The sequence below is a fragment of the Anoplopoma fimbria genome, chromosome 16 (assembly GCF_027596085.1).
Source record: "Anoplopoma fimbria isolate UVic2021 breed Golden Eagle Sablefish chromosome 16, Afim_UVic_2022, whole genome shotgun sequence".
NCBI lineage: Eukaryota > Metazoa > Chordata > Actinopteri > Perciformes > Anoplopomatidae > Anoplopoma > Anoplopoma fimbria.
This window is the reverse complement of record NC_072464.1, coordinates 3630493-3649696: the sequence shown is the minus strand read 5'-3', so window position 1 is coordinate 3649696 and position 19204 is coordinate 3630493. Positions and strand designations below refer to the sequence as shown.

The 19204-nt window shown below is 41.9% G+C and overlaps 1 protein-coding gene across 1 annotated transcript in view; it reads left to right on the top strand.

Annotated features, from left to right (window-relative positions):
* Positions 1-10118: 10118 nt before the first annotated feature.
* gli2a (GLI family zinc finger 2a) overlaps positions 10119-19204 on the top strand; it is an 84957-nt gene continuing 75871 nt past the window's right edge. The window contains exon 1 of the mRNA XM_054614946.1: positions 10119-10133. The gene's annotated coding sequence lies outside the window, so the exon portion shown is untranslated. The remainder of the gene's footprint in view (positions 10134-19204) is intronic.

The following is a 19204-nucleotide window of genomic DNA, read 5'->3' as shown; positions in this document are numbered from 1 at the left end:
AGGGGCAGATGGTTTTCTGAGAAATTGTTTTATGGTAACTGATTAAATTATTTGTTTTTCAGGAATATGCACCACTAAAGACACCCAAACTCAAAGAGTCTACTTTTAGTTATTTGATGTCCCTTTGTGGTCGTTTTACATCTACTGTCAGTCATTTTGCATCCCTTTGTTGCCCTCTGCATATATTTTTTTTAGTTTCAGATGTGGTCGTTTTGTGTGTCTTTGTAGTCATTTAGGGCCTTCTGTGGTCAATTTGTTGTCATTTTGCATCTCTGTGATTTTTTTGCTTTTAATTCTAGTCGTTTTGCATCTTTTTGTGTTGGCTTTGGATTTCATTCTGCATCTCTTTGTCGTATTTTTGTGTCTCTTTGTGGTCCCTTTTGTGTCACCTATTTTTAGACATTTTTGTGGTTGATTTTTGTTTCTCTGTATTCCTTTTACACGTGATTTTGCATCTCTTTGTAGTCTAGTTGTTTCATCTATTTGTTTAACATTTCTTCTTCTCAGTTTGTAACAGGTGTATGTTTTAAGTTTTTGGTATCTATTTTCAGTAATTTAGCATCTCTTTTTTTGTTGATTTGCATCTGTCTAGTCATTTATTGCCTCTCTGAAGCCATTCTTGGTCCTTTGTAGTCGTTTTGTGTATGTTTGTGGTTATTTAGTGTCTCTTTGTGATAGTTTTATGTTTTTTTTAAGGGACATGTTGTTAAGCAGGATCCCTGACCTCTTGGGGGATCATAGAGAGTGGTGTGATGTGATGATCTCTCAAAGGATCATAAAACAACTTGACATGAAGTAGTATTATTGCCAACATACTGGTTGGTTTCTGGGGGCTGTAGGCAAAACAAAGTGAAGCTGCAATGTGTAGCCCACTGTGTGCACTGTACTTAATGCATACGTAAAGACAACAGGGTACAACTCAATCAGACAAAACTTTTGTCTGATTGACCCTCACCAACCGCCTCCATTAGTGGACCCATTTCTTCAGGGGTGATCTCGTCAAGTGAAGAAAGTCTGATGGAATCGGTCACATATCACATCATGAGTGCTCTCTGAAGAAAGGGTTAATTCCAGTCAGAGAGCAATCCAATGATTGGTTTGATGATTTTCAAATCAAATTCAAAATTCTGTTTATTTTATTATCTCAGATTCACAAGTTTGTATTGATATTTCTGGGATCTCATTAGGAAGGAGTATGTCTAATGCTGCCCTCAGGGCAAAACGTGAATTTGGTCTGTTTATACCTGCTGATTTTTTTATTATTAATATTATATATATATATATATATATATATATATATATATACATATATATATAGGCTGCTAAATTGTCAAAGCAATAAACAGATGAGAATTTCCATTCTTTAAAGTAAAAACAAAGTTGTACTGATACGGGAGAAAAACAAAAAGAGATCACTGGTTCCTCCTAGTGTTCACTAAAGGTAATCCACCTGACACTTAAACACAACTCTGGGTGAGAATCTGAATTTAGCACAAACAGTAAAAGCACATTTATTACTTCTGTAAAAGAAACACTGGCTCCAGCTGTAAACGTCTCTCTAGCATGTGATTGTGTTGCTCCTCTTTTACCCTAACAGCAGATGACTTTTTTACTGGATCATTTGGAGACATCACAGAACTCTCTCACTGATTCCTCCCCTGAGAGAGATCGTTAATGTGTGATTAGTGGTCGGGGTGCGTGTTCATGTCTGCTGCTCTCCCATAGGCCCCAGCGCTGCACGCTACCATGACTTTTAATAAGCCAGACTGCGCCGTGAGTCAGAGTGGACAGGGCATTTGCGGCCTGCTGTCCTGCCATCTGTGACTACTGTGGTGAGGCTTTGGCTGTGGATAGCCTGACGGCTACTGTATCAGCAGCGATCTGGGGTCAGAGTCTGGACCTCAAAGTGACCAGAACAAAGTTCTCGTGGTCCTCGGAAGGGGGATGAAGGAAAGTCCCAGACGGAGTCATATCCGAGAGAAGTAGCCTTGTAATTATTCCTGTGGGCGAAAGTAAAATTAGGCTCAGATGACATCTGAAGTCTTAAAAGTTAGTAATGAGTCGTTCCCACCTACTGGATCCTTAAAACCTAAACCTTAAAAAACTTAAAACAACTTCTTGACCACTTCTTCCAGTTAAGCCAACAAAGTACCTGGACTGGATGTTATAGACCAGATCCTTTGAGGTTGACCATGAGTCACTGAAAGGGGACGACACCCTCCCTCCCTCCCTCCCTCTTTCGGTCCCCTCCCAAAGCTTTGAAGTGGTGGCAGATTGTGCACAAACAACATAAACCTCCCTGCGACAAACACTGTGATTTACCACCCAAGGCAAGGAAATGGCCACTAAGACAGTTCCATTCAGTTTATAGGGCTGTTTTGTAGCCCTCGTACCTCCGGTTGGACGCTCCTTTGTGACGGCCACTTTGAGAATGCTGGAAATGAGGATTCCCAAAGCGGAGCCTGAACAAATGCCTGGACAGGCCTAACGGAGGCTTACAAGCTCGGGACAATGTTGTCCCAACAAAAGTCACACTCTCACTGCCGTGGGGAAGAGGTCCAGAGACCAAAAGACACTTAATTCAGAGGTTAGGAGTCACACTTCACCTGTGATCCAAAAATAAAGTAAAATTCCAAGTAAAATTGGATAACTAGTTGGTTATTGGACATGTTTTTAGCCAAATGAGACTGAAACTGAAATCAGTCCAACTGAAGGATGCAAATATACTAATCTCATGAATAAGAAATCAAAACAGAGAAAATCCAGTTTTGAAGAGTAACTATTAGGTATAATGTTTTGTTCGGAGTATGGTATATTTACAGTTTGCACTATTATGCATTATTGCACTTATCACTAGCTTTTTCAATACAGACTTGTCACATACACGATTATTTTTGGGATATTCATAATACAAGAAAGAGCATTCCCTACTTAAGTACAATTTTGGAGTATGTGTACTTTACATTAGTACTTGTTGTAAATGGTTAGGGTCTTGTATAGTGCTTTTCTAGTCTTCCGACAGCTCAAACTGCTTTTACACTACATGTCAACATTCATCCATTCATACATTGATGGCAGGAGCTACCATGCAAGTTAACACCTTTCCCATCAGGACTAACTAACCATTCACACCCGTTCATACACCGCTGGAACAGCCTACGGGAGCAATTTGGGGTTAACTGTCTTGCCCAAAAAGACATCGACATGGACTAGCAGAGCCGGGAATTGAGGGACGACCCGCTCTACCACTGAGCCACAGTAGCCCCTGTTTTTACTTTACACTTCAGTCTTAAATGTTGTTCTATAGCTTTGCTTGCTCTAAAGTTGCCCACCACATTTACATAAATATATATTACAAATACTTTTCTATATGATGCAGTCTCGTAACCTCAGTAATGAACATATAGTTAAATATTTACCTCCATGACAGTGGTAATGAAAACCAAGCATTGTTATCTTTTTGAAAGTAGAATTCATGGCTGAGCTGTTGTATTGGATTGCATTATATTTTACAGGTGAACCTAATAAAGTGGCAGTAACTTCCAAGTGTGCACGTGGTCTAGCTGGTAATGTTATTATTAGTGGTACATTTCTCTATGAATGGATTTATATGTACAGTACCTGGTTTCTAGAAAGGGTGGAGCTCTGCTGGGACAACGTGAGGTCACCAAACTTCTCCAACCAACAAGAGGGATAGGGTTCAACTTTTCCCACCAGATCAGTACCAAAACTAAAAGTAGACGTAAGAGAGATGTCAATAAACCACAACGGGCTTCTTCTCATTTCTCGTTTTATTAAATGCCTGTTGCCTGGACTCCTCCATCCTCGCGTCACTTCCCTGCATCCTCTCTTGCTTTTCCTGTGGGAGGGGTCTAAAGGCATAATGTTTACTCATTCGTGAGAAGGAGTGTAATTAGGATAAATAAGAGCAAACAGCTGTGCAGGCGGCCATGGGTGTGTTAAGGTCTAACTAATTCATTAAAGAAGCTTGTAAACAGTAGCAAACAGGCAGAAACATACTACTTTTTTCTTTTTAATCATTTGTATTTAGAAGTAAAATCCTTTAAATATTTAAATTGTGTTTAAAGTGTCATTTATATGGTCAACATTTTAATGATTGAGCCTTAAATGACAAATAAGCTGTAATATTCCAAAGTAATCACTAGAGGGCAGCATTTTATTATAAATCCATACCCCTGATTCATCTAAAGACTTGTTCTGTGACACTGGCTGGATGTTTTTCTTTTCTACTGGACAAGTCATTTGTACAAAGTACTTCTTTGAATTTAGCACTGTATAATATTATACTGTGGTTTCTGACCTGGGGGTCAAGAAAAAATTAAGAAACAAATTAATGGATACTTCTCCCTTGTTTTGGTGAAAACTGATTATTCTTACCTCTTTAGGCCTCTAAAAGTCCCTCAATCACACAAATGAAATTATCTGAGATGGCAAAATGACTCTTTGGTTGAACATTAGTATCAGAGATAAGGACTTGGACTGAAGTCACACACTTTAGTCACACATACAGTGTCTTGAGACTTTACTTGGACTTTAAACAATGACTTGTGAGCATCTCTGTGTTTGAGAGCAAGAGTAGTTAGAGACCCAGTGTGATTACACAATATGGTTGTACTCTTACTGTTATTGAAAAACAGGTTATGGTTATTATGGCATGCCTAAAAGTTTTAGAAATATGTTCCTGTTCCTGATAACAATAGTCTATGCCAATATTTAGGGACAAAGTACAGTTATTTACTGTAAAGGAAAGTTCATATTTTTTCATATCAAATTGCAATAGCCTCTTTAAAGTGACCATAAACCAAATATCTAATCAATGATGTTACTTTATTCTTATAGATAAAGGAGTGATGATACAAAACATGATCGAGTTCCTAAGAGAGAGCTATGCAGTAGGCTGTGTGACATGACCTGAGATTACAACTCTAGCTCACAGACCTGAGACTTGACTTGGACTCTAGCTCACAGACTTGAGACTTGACTTGGACTGTAGCTCACAGACTTGAGACTTGACTTGGACTCTAGCTCACAGACCTGAGACTCTAGCTCACAGACCTGACTTGACTGGACTCTAGCTCACAGACCTGAGACTTGACTTGGACTCTAGCTCACAGACCTGAGACTTGACTTGGACTCTAGCTCACAGACCTGAGACTTGACTTGGACTCTAGCTCAAAGACCTGAGACTTGCTCAAAGACCTGAGACTTGACTTGGTCTCTAGCTCAAAGACTTGAGACTTGACTTGGATTCCAGCTCAAAGACTTGGCGTAGATTTACAAAAATAAAGTTTGTATTTACTCTGAGGGGTCACAAGCCCTATGTATAATATCCTACTGACCAAGTAGATTTGAAGAAATGTCCTTGGAGTAAGTCATTAAAAATATATATTCCTAAATACTTTGACTATTTAGCACATGTAAAATGTACTATTTAATATGAGTTAAGCTCCTGTCTGGACACACATGGATGGGTGTCGACCAGTTTGCTGCCCTGCTGAGAAAACAGTGCAGTGCTGTCGAGTCCACAGCGACTCTGGTTGAATGGACTGTCAGTGAGCTCAGTGATGGGGAGATAAGAGGACAAAGTCACTACTGTGCTCCAGCGGAGGGCTGCCTCACTTATCCACTCGACATGGATGTGAGTGAAGTCAACCATATTTATCGAGTCTTTTATGTCGTGCAGATTGTAAAACCCTGAGAGGCAAAGTTGTGATTAGGGTCTTTATGAATAAAACTGATCTGGTTTAGTTTGAGTACTCCATGGAGAACCCTGTCACCACATATCACAGATACTTTGGGGTATGAATTTATATAATTAAATAGATCTGATGGGAGAGTACAAGTTTATTTACCATTTACCTTGTGTGATACAGTACAGGTCACTTTATGGACACTGTGCTTCATTAATAGCGGAGGAGATTTCAGCATATTCGTTTTTTTATTTTTACATTTAACAATAATATAGATTTTTAAGCTTAGGTGCATAATATAAATAACAGTACTTTAACTTGTACTTTTGTGAAATATATTTGTTGACAGCAAAATGCATTAAAACCCATGTTCACATCAAAAACAGTTTTAGAAAAGCAACATTTTGTTCAATAACTTTTATAAGGCATTACACTGTTTTGCATTGAATCCGGAACATTGGCCCTTAAAATGAAAAGACATTCATCCCACAAAAATTAATGAATACCTTAAATCATACTTAACAATACCTTAAATCATACTTAACAACTAAGTGAGCAAAGAGAGTTTTTGTTACAAATGTGCTGATACATTCATCATCAACATGACTCAGCAGTATACTGTAGTATACTGATCTTGACCACAACATCATATTAAAATTTGTTTTAGATTATCCACTAAAACGGGCGATGAGTTCATTCAAACAATATGTGCCCCATAAACATTTGGGTAAATAATGAGTTGCACCATCACAGGCTGCAGATGTTATCACAGAGGAATGCATGAGGTAATGTGATCGAACCATAATCCAATGGCTTCCCTATCAAACTCCTCAACTTTAAACCCTTTTGTCCTCCTCCTCCTCCCTCTGTGGACCTTTTTTTTTTACTGTCAGCGCTTTGCACTCACATTCTTCTATTCCAATCAGAAAAGCTCATTAAAATTCCTGCTTGTGAGAACCGTACGAGCCTGGAGAGAAGGCCCGCGAGCCTGACGCTGGCCCTGGCCCTCTATAGCAGGACGTGTACACGGGGATCCTTCAGAGCGTGGCCACTCACGCATGGTGATGCAAGCACACCGAGGGACAGTAGGTGGCAGCACCCGGAGGCCCAAAACCAACCAGCCTGACTATCAGTCTGTGAGTCACGGCCTCTGTTTCATCCTCTGCTTTTATCCTCTCCATCCATCCACCTGGTTGTGTCTGGGCAACAACATGAGATCTTCAACACAGGGCTGAACAAGTCATGGGGAAGCCTGAGTTAGGAGGCTGTGAGGGGATGCAGCCTTTGAGGATTTGTATTTTATAACTTTGTGTCACAACATAACTAAATAATGTAAGGTATGTTAACTTGGCTCACGGCTCTTCCCTTTCATTTTACGTTAAAGTCCCACTCCTCTAGACTCCATGAGGAAATGTTTTACTCTTTGTTCCACTCCATTCATCCCACAAAATATATAAACAGTTTATCAGATATGATGTATTATTATGAACTGCCCAACAGGGATACACCAATGATATCTGATATCAATAACAATATCAGGCCAGTACTGTCTCAAATAGCTGGGTGGGATATTCTGACACCAGGGCCAATCTATTTAATTCAGTCCGATGTTTATTTACTTGTATAATGGAATTTTAATTCCTGTTTAAGTTTGGTCCAATTCAGAAAATGTATATCTATTCATTTCTTATTTACATTTTGTTTTACAAAGCTATGAAAGCAATGTATGAGTCCAGCCTTATACATAAAAGAATGACCCAGTCCCTTTCCACAGTGAGACATACAGTTCATAAATGAAACAGATCAGCACCTGACCACAAAGTAGTTCTCCACCAGCTACTACATTAACATGTTGTTCACCCCTGACTGCAAAACAATTTATGATAATAATCCAATAATATAAAATATATTACATGATATGTAATAGATGATATGAACTCCTACATTTCTGTAATACTTTGACAGTTATGTGAGTTAAAGTTTTAATTTGTCCTTCATGTGACAACAGAGATGATTCAGTAGACCTCAACAAGATTACTTTTTAAGATCCTGAATATATGAAAACACTTTTGCTTGGTCATCATATCTTGACGATGCATGGTTCATAAGGAAAAGTGTGTTGTCTGCTGCAGCTAGTTTTTATACATTATGTATTCCTGTCTCTGCTTTGCTTTAGGGACATGTGATGTTCAGTGTGTTTTATGCAGCAATCATTCATCTTTCTTCAGAACATATACTGACAGACGTCATGCTGTTATTGTGTCATGTGGGATGGATTAATTAAATAGCACACAGATGTACATAATAATAATAAAATAATAATATGTTGATTCATACGCTTCCTATACTTTCTAGTAAAAGTCAAAGGTAGGACTTTCCCCTGTGATGGTGCATTTTTAGATTATGGTAGTCCGAGGCTTGGCTACCAATTGGGCAAACTGTTGCTGTCCCCGGGCCCTGGAGCTCTAAGGGCCAACTAAAGAAACAACCATCAAGACAAACAACTCATTTCCTCTCAAAACTTGAGAATTAATGTCATTTGAAGAACAAAAATGAAACAGATTATAGTTATTTTAGGAAAGTTACAGTTAATTATCCTTCAGAATGACTGAGGGGCCGGCACTGCCCCGCTGATTGTGTGTGATACTTTAAATTAGGACCAACATCTATTTTATCTATTTATACTGCAGAGGATGCAATGGTGCTTTTGATTGGAGTCCTCCAAGACCCCAAATACATTTGTATTTAAATATTATTTAGAAGACAGACACAGAACACAATGATATGAATTTACTAGAAACAAATTGATTGACAAAGTCATGAGAAATTGGAATGATAGAATAAAGCACCTGTGAGATATGACAGCAGGTTTACCTCTGGGGTCTGCAGGGGCCATTATCTAATCTTGACGGGGCTTCACTGCGTCCAGATCTAGTCCTAAAACATCCAACACCTCACTTGTGCAGTGGTATTGCCTATATGTTGCGTATTCACTAAATCATGTTTTAAATAATAAAACCACACATCTTATCTGTGGCCAAGTCGTTTCCCAGCACAAAATAACTGTACACATTGTTCACACAGAGTGGGAGGAACTGTGAGGCTCTTTTTCTGTCTACTCTTTACTCCTCTTTGCTTTAAAATAACAAATTAATATAAAAAAAACAACAACAACAACAACTGAATGAGCATTTAAATGCACCACCTGGCACGGACAGGGTTACTTCTGATGGAATATACATGAGTGGCATCATGAATGCTGTTTGTCCACACCACATCGCCGAATAAAAGGTTCCAGCCGAGATGAAAAGACACAGAAATAAACAAAGTGTGAATTATGAAGATTGTTTGCTGCCTCCTGTTATTTAAATCATCGGGCTGTAACTATAAGGTCTGGATGTGCTTGTTGGGGAATGTGCCGGGTTGGTTCTGTTGGTGCTGAGAGAGCCTTGATGATCTGTCCACCCACTCACACACACAATCACTAAAGAAAAACAACACAATTAGAGCTCATGAGTTCCTTTTTTTTTTTTTTTTTCCAACCAGGAACTCCATGGAATTCTTTGCATCAACAAAAAGCATTCTGTTCTGGAGCAACTGCAAGGAGTGAAAATGCAAAGTGGAATCATTCCCTGTGAATTGTGTGGATGAGGGAAAAAAAAAAAAAAAAATGGAGAATAAAATGAAACTTTATCTAACTCCCCCCCCCCCCCCCCATCGTCTGCAACTGCTGGATAGAGTTAGCCCGGCCCATCTGGTGCAACAAATGGCCCAACTCACCGGGGAGCAAGGGGAGTGAGAGAGAGAGTGGGGGAGATGGTAAAGAGGGGGAGGAGAGAGAAGGGTGTGTGTGTGTGTGTGTGTGTGTGTGTGTGTGTGTGTGTGTGTGTGTGTGTGTGTGGGGTGGTGGTGGGGGGGGGGGGATTGAAAACAGATCAGCAGCCTGGAGATCTCAACACCACCGCATGTCTCCGCAACAACTGTCGAGTGAAGCCAAACCGCTTTTTACTTCCGAACTTTTCCGCGTACTAGAGAGAGAGAGAGATAGAAACACAACAAACAAACAAACAAAAGAAGCTTGAACGCATCATGGTAGTTTGCTGAGAGAGAGGTCTGCCTCTTGGGAGAAGATGGATTGTAAGCAGAAGTTGTGCTGGACCGGCGGCCCGCTCTGAGGAGGCTCTCCGGACGCACAGAGAGAGGGAGGCGGTGATGCGGTGCGCACACTCCGAGCGGCTCCACCAAAACTTTTCTTCTCTAACTCGGTTCATGGAGTTCCCCGTCAGGTCCGGAGAGGCTCGTCTGCGCGTTGTGGTGCCACCCCGGTCCTAGTTTACGAGAATCAGCAAAGTTGAGAAAAGAAAGAAAGAGAGAGAGAGAGAGAGACCGAAGCTGGAAGAAGAGAGACGGCGGTGACTAAAGGTAAGGCCACTTTGGCGGAGATGCTGACATTGCGCCGTGTTGTTCTCTGCGGGTTCGTCGGGGTTTCTCCATCGGGCTTCCCCTCGTTTTTCCTCTCTCTTCTTTCTGTTCTGTCGCCCTGCGTGTCAGGGGCTTAAAATGTGGCAGCTTCACATCTCATTTGCACTTTGAACTCATCTGACACCAGGAATCCAAGAAATGTTTGGGTCCTGCAACTCGATCCATCCGTGGAGGAGATGTGATGGAGAAGCTCGGCGCCGATCCCTCCTGCATGAAAGCTTTTTTAACAGTTCCAACACTTGACTGCTCTTAATTGTTTTCCACTCAAGTCTCCAAACAGTGACGCTGCTTTTATGGTTCCATCTAAAGATGAAAATCCAAATCTATATAAAAAAAAAAAAAAATGTAAAAAAAAAAAAAAAAACCCATTAGAAGTTCATTTTCCAACATCAAGAAAAAACAAGTTTGTTTTGTTTCCATCATTCTAACTATTAAAACACCCTTCTCTTTATTTTTTTAATCTCTTAATGCTACAAAGCACAGAAACACACAGCAGTGGAGTGTGTGGAATGCAGCAGCAGCATGGGGCCTGGGCCTGTGACAGGCTGTGGGAGATGTGTACTTATTGTTGAAAGATTCAAAGTTGACTGTTTGCTCTGCAGCCTGAGCGGTCAACAAACACTTGACGCCTTTGTGGGGCCCTTAAGCACTGATATTTGCTGTTGGCTTTTCCTCCCATCTAACAGGCGCTGCTAATGATCTCCAAACTCATGTGTGCACTCTTGAGTCCCACTTTTTTTTTTCTGTTAGTTATTTTGGCCTACATTTAAATGAAAAGGAAAGTGTTTTCTTGAAGCTTTCCCCCCAATATTTCAGAGTTTAAAAAAAACAAACTGGCTCCCGACTTGGATGGACTTTTTTTTCTCATATTGATAAGAAACAGATCTTGAAAAGTTGGAACATTATTTGTGTTTTAAAAACTCAGAAGAGCATGCTTTCAAAAAGATGATTTAAGATAGAATTTATCTTCATTTTAAAAAAAAAGCAATGATTTAAAAAAAAAAAGTTTCAAATAACACATGCATTTTAAATCCACCAAGAGTTTGTTCATGTGTGTTTTTTCCGCTCCACATGATGACAACCCCGGTCGGGGCCGAGGTGATTTGCATGAGAAAAAAGTTTTAGTGCATTTGGCCATTGTGAGGAATGAAGAGTTCCAACAGTTAGGGCCGACGGAGAGTGAAAGGGCCGAAGAATGGATGAGCCTATTCAGCTCATTCAGCCTCAGTTCAGGGGGAGACCCATAGTGGCCATGTCACTTTCATCTCCTCAGCCCGGCCCCTGGGTGCTCTGTTGTATGTCCGCTGCTTTGGCCCCCGTTTTTCACACATTGCCTCCGTGCACAGGCCCCACTTTATTGATCTGCCTCCTTTTTTTTGCTTCTTTTCTGGAAGTCTGCAGAAAATTTAATGAACCAAATACTGGAAAAGGAGTGACTGTGTGTGTGTGTGTGTGTGTGTGTGTGTGTGTGTGTGTGTGTGTGTGTGTGTTGGAGGGGTTATAGGCCAAGGAGGAGGAGTTGGGGGGTGTACAGCTCTTTTTTGAAAGCAAATACCGATGAAGTCTAGCGTACAGGCACAGAGAGGAGGGTTGGAGGAGCGGGTGAAGAGGGTGAAGTCTGAGTGACTCTGAGGAGGGGGGAGGAGCACACCCCGCCACCACCACCACCACCCTCCTCCTCCGCCACCACCACAACCACCCACTCCTGCTGAGTAAACCCAGAAAAGTTGGAGAAAAAAAAGTAAAAAGAGAGAATGCCTTCAACCCAGACCGTCCCACTGCTCTCCTCATTTCCATGATCTTACACAGCGTAGACGGGACCGATGGAGCCGTTCGGCAGCTTGTCACCTCACCATGGCAGCAGTATGAAAACACAGCCCGTGTGGGGATGCGGTAGTGGGGGGTTAGCTTATGGGGTTCGGCTGAAAAATGTTCGGTGGCTGTAGGTGAAGAGGAGCTGCGGCCTTTTCCAATAATCCCTGTGTGAACCTGCCGTTAAACATACTGTAGTTAAGAGTCATTATTATCTCAGGATCAAGACTTGTCATCAACGTGTTCTGTAATGTGTTTCTGTGGTTATTTGGTGACGATTGGTTGTTTTGGAGCACCAACCTTCTTCCAATTTGTCTCTTCGTTTTAATTAGTTGATTTCCTATGTCTCCCATAATGAGGTGACTTTATGCAAAGCCAACAGAATGGATGTTTGGATGTCTGCAGGTAGTGGGAAAGTATAGTTACAACAAGTTTTCTTTTATCTGAAATTTTAAAAAAAAAATAGCTACAACACGTCTCGTGGCTGCAGTGCATTCTGGTCTACTGAGCATGTAGAAATAAGTATCTGTGAGTGTGCTATAATGTGACACAACCTGCGTCTGAAACCCACTCAGCCTTTAGCTTCCTGTATGGGACCCAGCGGGCTTTCAGCCAACTCCAATGTAAACCCACCTCCATTATTAGGATGGATGGGTCAAACAAACACAGGACTTTTTACGTAACATGCAGATTTTACTCACGGCAGTTACGTAACAGACTTAGTTATTTTACGTATAAAGCGCACTTATTTTTTAACCCAACCAGGATCTTTTCCTAAACCTAATCACGTATTTATGTTGGGGAAGTGAACCTAACAACTACCTAAGGTCGAAGTTTATTTTGAAATGACACTGTGCAATAACAAGCAGAAAGTTGACACGCCGTTCCTGACCTGTCCAAAACTGACACTGGAGGTGTAAGTGGAAGTTTGATGTATCGGGCACCAAGCGTCCATATTTGATGAATTGGGAGTGAGAATGTTTGCAACGAACACAGGAGGATGGAAAATGGTGAACGTTGCTCTTTGGTTTGGATTTATCAAAGATTGATGAATAAAACTATTGATTTCTGCTTTAGTTCTATCAAGGACATCTTGCAGGAAACAGGAAAGATATTTTCTCCGCAAACATATCAGTATTCACAACCGAGAATCTGTAAGCAGCAAATGTTTGATATTTTTGCTTAATAATTGTGGCTGTCGTGGTGTCTCCTCCACACAGAGGAGGGACGTCCTGTGTATTGAAACTTCCCCATGTGCAGGGATGAATTGATGAGACTTTAATGTTCATTAGGGGGGCTGTAAAAGGCGGCTATGTGTCGGGCGATTCCACAGCCATCTCTCACAGTCAGCCTCCACTTCAGACGGAGGGAGGAGTGGGAGAGCTGGGAGGAGAGAGAGAGAGAGAGAGGGAGATGGCCGCTCGCACTCATCTGTAGAGCCCTTCACTGAATCCCATCTCCTTTGCCTTTGGCACGGGGGACGGCTCCGGACCATCCCTGCTTGTTTTAACGCCTGTTGTTTCACTCCCCTCAAGGCATCCTGTCCATTCTCCCTCAAGTGTTTGGGGTTAAATAGGCTCACATCATATCTGAGTTGGGGTTGCACATTTCCAACCCCCTGCCCCCCCCTCTTTACACTAGAGCAGCCATGAGTGGGCACTCCAAATCCTAGAACAGAAAGTGAGGTCACCCTGGATCCTACCGCCGCCGTCAAAAGAACACGTTCGCTCCGCAAGGCCCCTTAAAAACACACATGACGGGCGCAGAGCCCGATGTGCGTTTAACAAGGCGTTTTAATGGCTGTACGGTAAAATAAGTGACGAGCTCATTACAGGCCGATTGACCTCATCAATCACTGCGGGCGCTCGCCCTCGTCTGGAACAGGAACGCGCGATTGCAGCGGAAACAGGTTGTCTCAGGAAAACTGTTTCCGAGTCGTGCAGCGAGGTCTTAACAACCCTCCTCCTGTGATTCTCAAACTGCAGAAGAAGAGGAAGCGCAAGGACCTCAGCCAGCTCCAATAGCTCCAAAAGGGAGGAGAGCTTAAACAGATTGAGTCTTGTATACAGTGTAGTCCGTGTGATGCATGATGTGTCATCACCAGCACGGCACACAAAGATCTTCCCATCACATCCTGGCCGAACTCTTCACACACTCCTCCGACCCACACAGTGACTCATCGGAAACCCAGTTTCCCAAAAGCATTTCAGCAGGAACCTCATCATTGTCTATCGGCTTACAAAGGGAACAATGGCGGTGGCAGCTCTGGGGTCTTCAGGGGGAACCCTGCCGAGGTCACGGGAGGTCACTTTATTTGTAGGAGGGGGGGATGGTGAAGCTAATTTCATTATCTCAACACAAGATAAACTCCACAGACAATGGAAAGGGACCGGTTGTTTTTTTTATCCTAGCTAGTCTTTTCACACATCACTTCTCACAGTTTTAGAACTTCAATGATTAGTCGATTTAAGTTGGGACTATTTTGATAATCAATTCATTGCTTTGAGTATTTCAGCTCCAGTTCCAGCTTCTCAAATGTGCATGTTTGCTGATTCCCTGTCAACTATGACAGTAAACTGAATATCTTTGGTTTTTGAAAAACCATAATTGGGACTCAATAATGAAGATAGCTGTAAAGTCCAGGCATGGGACGATAGGAGCGTGTCATGTCACGTTTCCTGGACAAAATTATATCATGATGATCATCAAAATATGCTTCACACACTTAATGCTTTTGTCCCTGTTTTTAACTGTTGTCGATGGTCCAGGATCGCCATACGTAGGATCATTATTGGATGGCCTGAACATTTCAGTCTTTCAGATGTACATCAAACCTCGGTTTAGCTCATCTACTAAATTACTATTTAACTAGGTAAAAACTAATTCCAGTCAGATGTGAAGCAAAAACAGATCACAGGGTGCTCCTGTAAAGCCAAAACAAACCATATCAAATCAAGGCTTTGTCGCTCACCTATTGGAGGCTGTAATGCTTTCTATGCTGTCAATGGAAGCCATCTTTGTTTGTATCATGTTTTTTCTTACTTTTTAACCGGCTTACATTATTCTCTCCACCTTTAGAGGTAGCTACGGTTGCCTAGCATCCTGTGAGTTCTGAAATTTCACATTCTTTATCAAAATGAATGACTGAAATTGAAGGCGACTTAAATTAACTGCCTGGCTGGCGGTGGTAAAAAGCTGATCAGCTGTTAGCAGACCTCTCACTGTATCATTAACCCCTCCTCATCAAACATCCCAACAGGCTTTGCTATGCGACTGTGGGCTATGGAGATAGAGTGACACAGGCCCGCAGACAATGGCGCATTGTCTGCGATGTTTGCCGCGGGCCTTAATCTGATGCAGAGGCAGAGATCGGGTCTGTGCAGAGGCCGCTGACAACAACACGCAGCCAGCACACAGAGAAGGAGAGAGAGAGAGAGAGGGGAGGGAGGGAGGGAGGAAGGGAGGGAGGTGGGATCTGTTTGTGCTCCTAACTCTGGGGTTTGTGTTGGGAGAGGTTAGGAGTTATGATTTACGCCAGGCCCTCCCATAGCTACAAAGTCAGCGCAGCCTCAAGGGCAAGGGCGGCTGGGCTCCTTTCTTACGTTTCCACATGATGGGAGATATTAGATTCCAGAATGGTGCTGACTCAGTGCCAGGCCGCAGTCTCCTCTCAGATAGAAGCCGGAGACAAGAGACGGAGTTGAGCTTGGATATAGAGACATGTGGTTGTCTTTAGCAACGAGACCCGCAACCCTCCCCCCCCCTCCTCAAAACACTTCTGTTGCTGCCATCATCATCATCTCCTCGCTCTCTCTTTTTCTCTCCCGGCCTCTTGCTCAGGCTCCGGGCCAAAAGGAGGTTTGCTCATGTTTTGTAATCAGCTCATTAGAGGGAAAGTGGGATTCAAACCGCACTGGTTACGTGTTGGGTCGTCTTTTTGTGCTCGGTCGCTTCACATGCGAGACCCGGTAATGTGAGGCTGCTCTCAGACTGAACTCAGCGGTGTCAACAGGTGGTCATAGCTTAGCAAGGCATTCCGGGGAAAGAAAAGGTGATGAGGACAGCAGAAAACCAACCCGTCATTCTGTTTCTCAGTATACAATACTGTTCAAACAGAACTGAAGATTGAAAGTTGCACGTTTAAGATTCTGTATATGTGGTTGCATGTGGCTCTTGATTGATTTAGTCTGATTTAGACTGACTCACTAAACCAGATCAATTTAGAACATGTTATTAAGGCGGATTTTACCAGCCACCAGTTCTTTAAGTGCCTTAAACTTGCATTCTCTCTCCTCTGATTGTATAGAAGTCTATGAGAAAACTTCTCTCTTGATTTATTTCCTCAGTAAACATGTAAACATGAGTTTATGGTCTCAATCTCTAGTTTCAAGTCTTCTTCAATACAGCATGATGTTCATTTAGTAAATTATGGTCCATTTAGAGTCAAATAGACCATAAAGCAGGCTATGCTTTAGGGCGGGGCTACCTTGTGATTGACAGGATGCTGCCACAGCCGTTGTCTGTGTTATTATCTTAGAATTTTAATCCTTTCTCAGTGTGTTTTCACTTCATGAAAGTAACATTTTGGTCGTATGAAAATGGCTTATTCAGCATTCAGTTGTTCTTAGCTCCAATCTCTCGTGTCACTTCTGGTGTCCCTAAGATGGCGACTACCAAAACACGGAACTCAAAGCTTCAAAACCATAGTCCACAAACCAATGGGAAAACGTACTGTGAGTTGGGTTATGGGAAATATAGGATTCAATGTTTTTTCCCATCCTAAAGACTAGACTTCAGGATGTCTCAGTCTTTGCTTCTTTGATTTTGACCATTCCTTCTCTTTTTAAGCTCTCTCTCTCTCACTTTATGGATGTGCAATAGTAATTAGGGATGTCACAATACCAAAAATGTAGTACTTGGTACCATTACCAGTGAAATTCAATGATTCTAGATACCCAAATTAATTACACTGTAGAAAAATTAACAAAAGAATGAATTCCATGTACTGAAAAATAAACTACTTTGTTACTGTTTGCAAACTGTTTTTTGCAAATTCATTGATGATCTGCCTCAAGTTTATCAACCAAAACTACATTTTACAAGTTTAAATTTCAACTTAGCTTGAACGCATCATAATGTTACTCAATGCAAGCTCAGTTAATGTTAGCTCCGTTATTTAGCCCAGCAGGGGTGTTCTGCCCACCGACTGCTAACAGCTAACATTACCTAGCTCTCCTCCTGCCAATTTTAACATGGATATGTTGTTCACAATGTGGCATTATCATGGAAATGTTAATTATCCCCAGAATAACGTTAGTCTCGATACTGTAGAAAAATGCCACGTGTTCAGAATTTTGCAAGAGCAGTTTTCGTGACATCCATAATCGTAATATTGCAATAGAGTTCCCCTATGATATGTGAATGTGCCCACGTTACTTTAAAAAAAGAACTCCATCCTCACTAACAATGCAAACGTGCTTAGGAGGACAGACACAGCCCGGTTACTCTGTTGAACTTCGGCTAGTTAAAACCTCACTTTTGTCCCCTTTTGCTTTTTCTTGATCCTGATCTAGCCGTAACACAGCCAAACTCTGGATTGAGTTGTTCTCATTTACAACAGAAGTAGCTTGAAATAGTCATTTAATATTACAGCAGGCTTAGTGTGAGCAGGAGGCTGAAACGCTGAGTAGAAGATACGTAATCAGTTACAATTACCACACGATCTCACCTGGTGAACTGCTCTGACAGCTGCTACTGGCAGGTCCTGGTCAAACACACACAGACACGGACATCCCCTAACTTCAAGGGGAGTCCCCCTCCCGTCACCCAAGGCCTGAGATCTGACTCGGACGTGGCGGCAGCTGGCTTGTATGGGCTGAGCATCGCCCACAGACTGTCAACTTTCACAAGCACTTCTACTAGAGCGCTGAATTCACCGCAACAATGTGGAAGTCGCACCGCGGCGAAACCTGAGAGCAGCGAATGCCAACTTTGATTTGGCAAGATCTTTACTCACTGTGCTTGTAGGCATATCCGCTGTGGTTCTGCAGCGGAACACACACACACACACACGCACACAAAGCCAGTTTTGCTTAAGTAGTTGTGATGTTATTGACAGCTGAAGCAGTCAAAGAGTGAGTGCTAACAACACATTTAGGATGAATGGCCCAGTCCAAATGCTTCAGAGAGGAAGCTGGCTCGACTCGGCAGCGTGCAATGTGGCACCAGTGACAGCTGTGACTTTTACACAAACACACACACACCTTCATAACATGTATATGTCAGATTAGTGTTCATTCAGCTGTGACATGTCAGCAATGAAACATCACAGTTTTAAACTTAGATAAAAAGGTTCAGACTTTAAAATGTTTGAAGATATAAAAAAGAATTGCATTTTTTCAGAGCCTGAGCTGACATTTAAAAAAAAAAAAAAATCAGTTTTCAATTTTTTATTCTCTGAAGACATAAAAAAATAAAAATGCATGCATGTGGATCCCTCCCTGCCTGGGACCGTGTGTTGGCCCTGAGCTCCACATCTGTTTTCTGTTGGTTGAGGGAGACGAAGAGATCAACCACAGGATATTGCCTTTACCAGCAGGAAAGGTCAGGTTCAGGGGTGGGGTAAGAACTCATCCACAGGGCTTTTCTCTGCTGTTTTAGATGCCTTTTATATTACATCAGTTGTAAGCTGCTCATTACTCCCTATCTTCGGCAATCCACTGGATGATTGGGCTTTGGTAAGGGATTTGGGTCTGTTGGAAAGGTCCATGTAGAAGATAGTTTTTTTTTTTTAAGTGAAATGCAAAGGAAAGATATTTTTTTAAAAGCCCTAATTTACATGATTTAAAACAGGATTGACATATATGAACAATCTTGCTCTAGGTCAATATGATAAATTAATTTGAATCATGAGAGTTTCATTTTCCCTTCCATTCTAATGTCCTCAGTTACTGAGCCATGTAAAGCACTTTTAACAGCCTGCCTATAGAAAACCTGCACCCTGGTTTGAGAAAGCATATTGTGGCAATACTTTCCTTGCCGCTTGAGTGACCTGAATCTATACGTGTGCGGCAGCCTGTAGTGATGTTGTTTCAACCTCTGAATCAGACTAATGGCTAATGCGCTGCTGTCAGACCTCTCACAATCTGCTTCATGACCTTTGAGACCTGAGTTTCAAATCCTCACGGGAAGACGTTTCT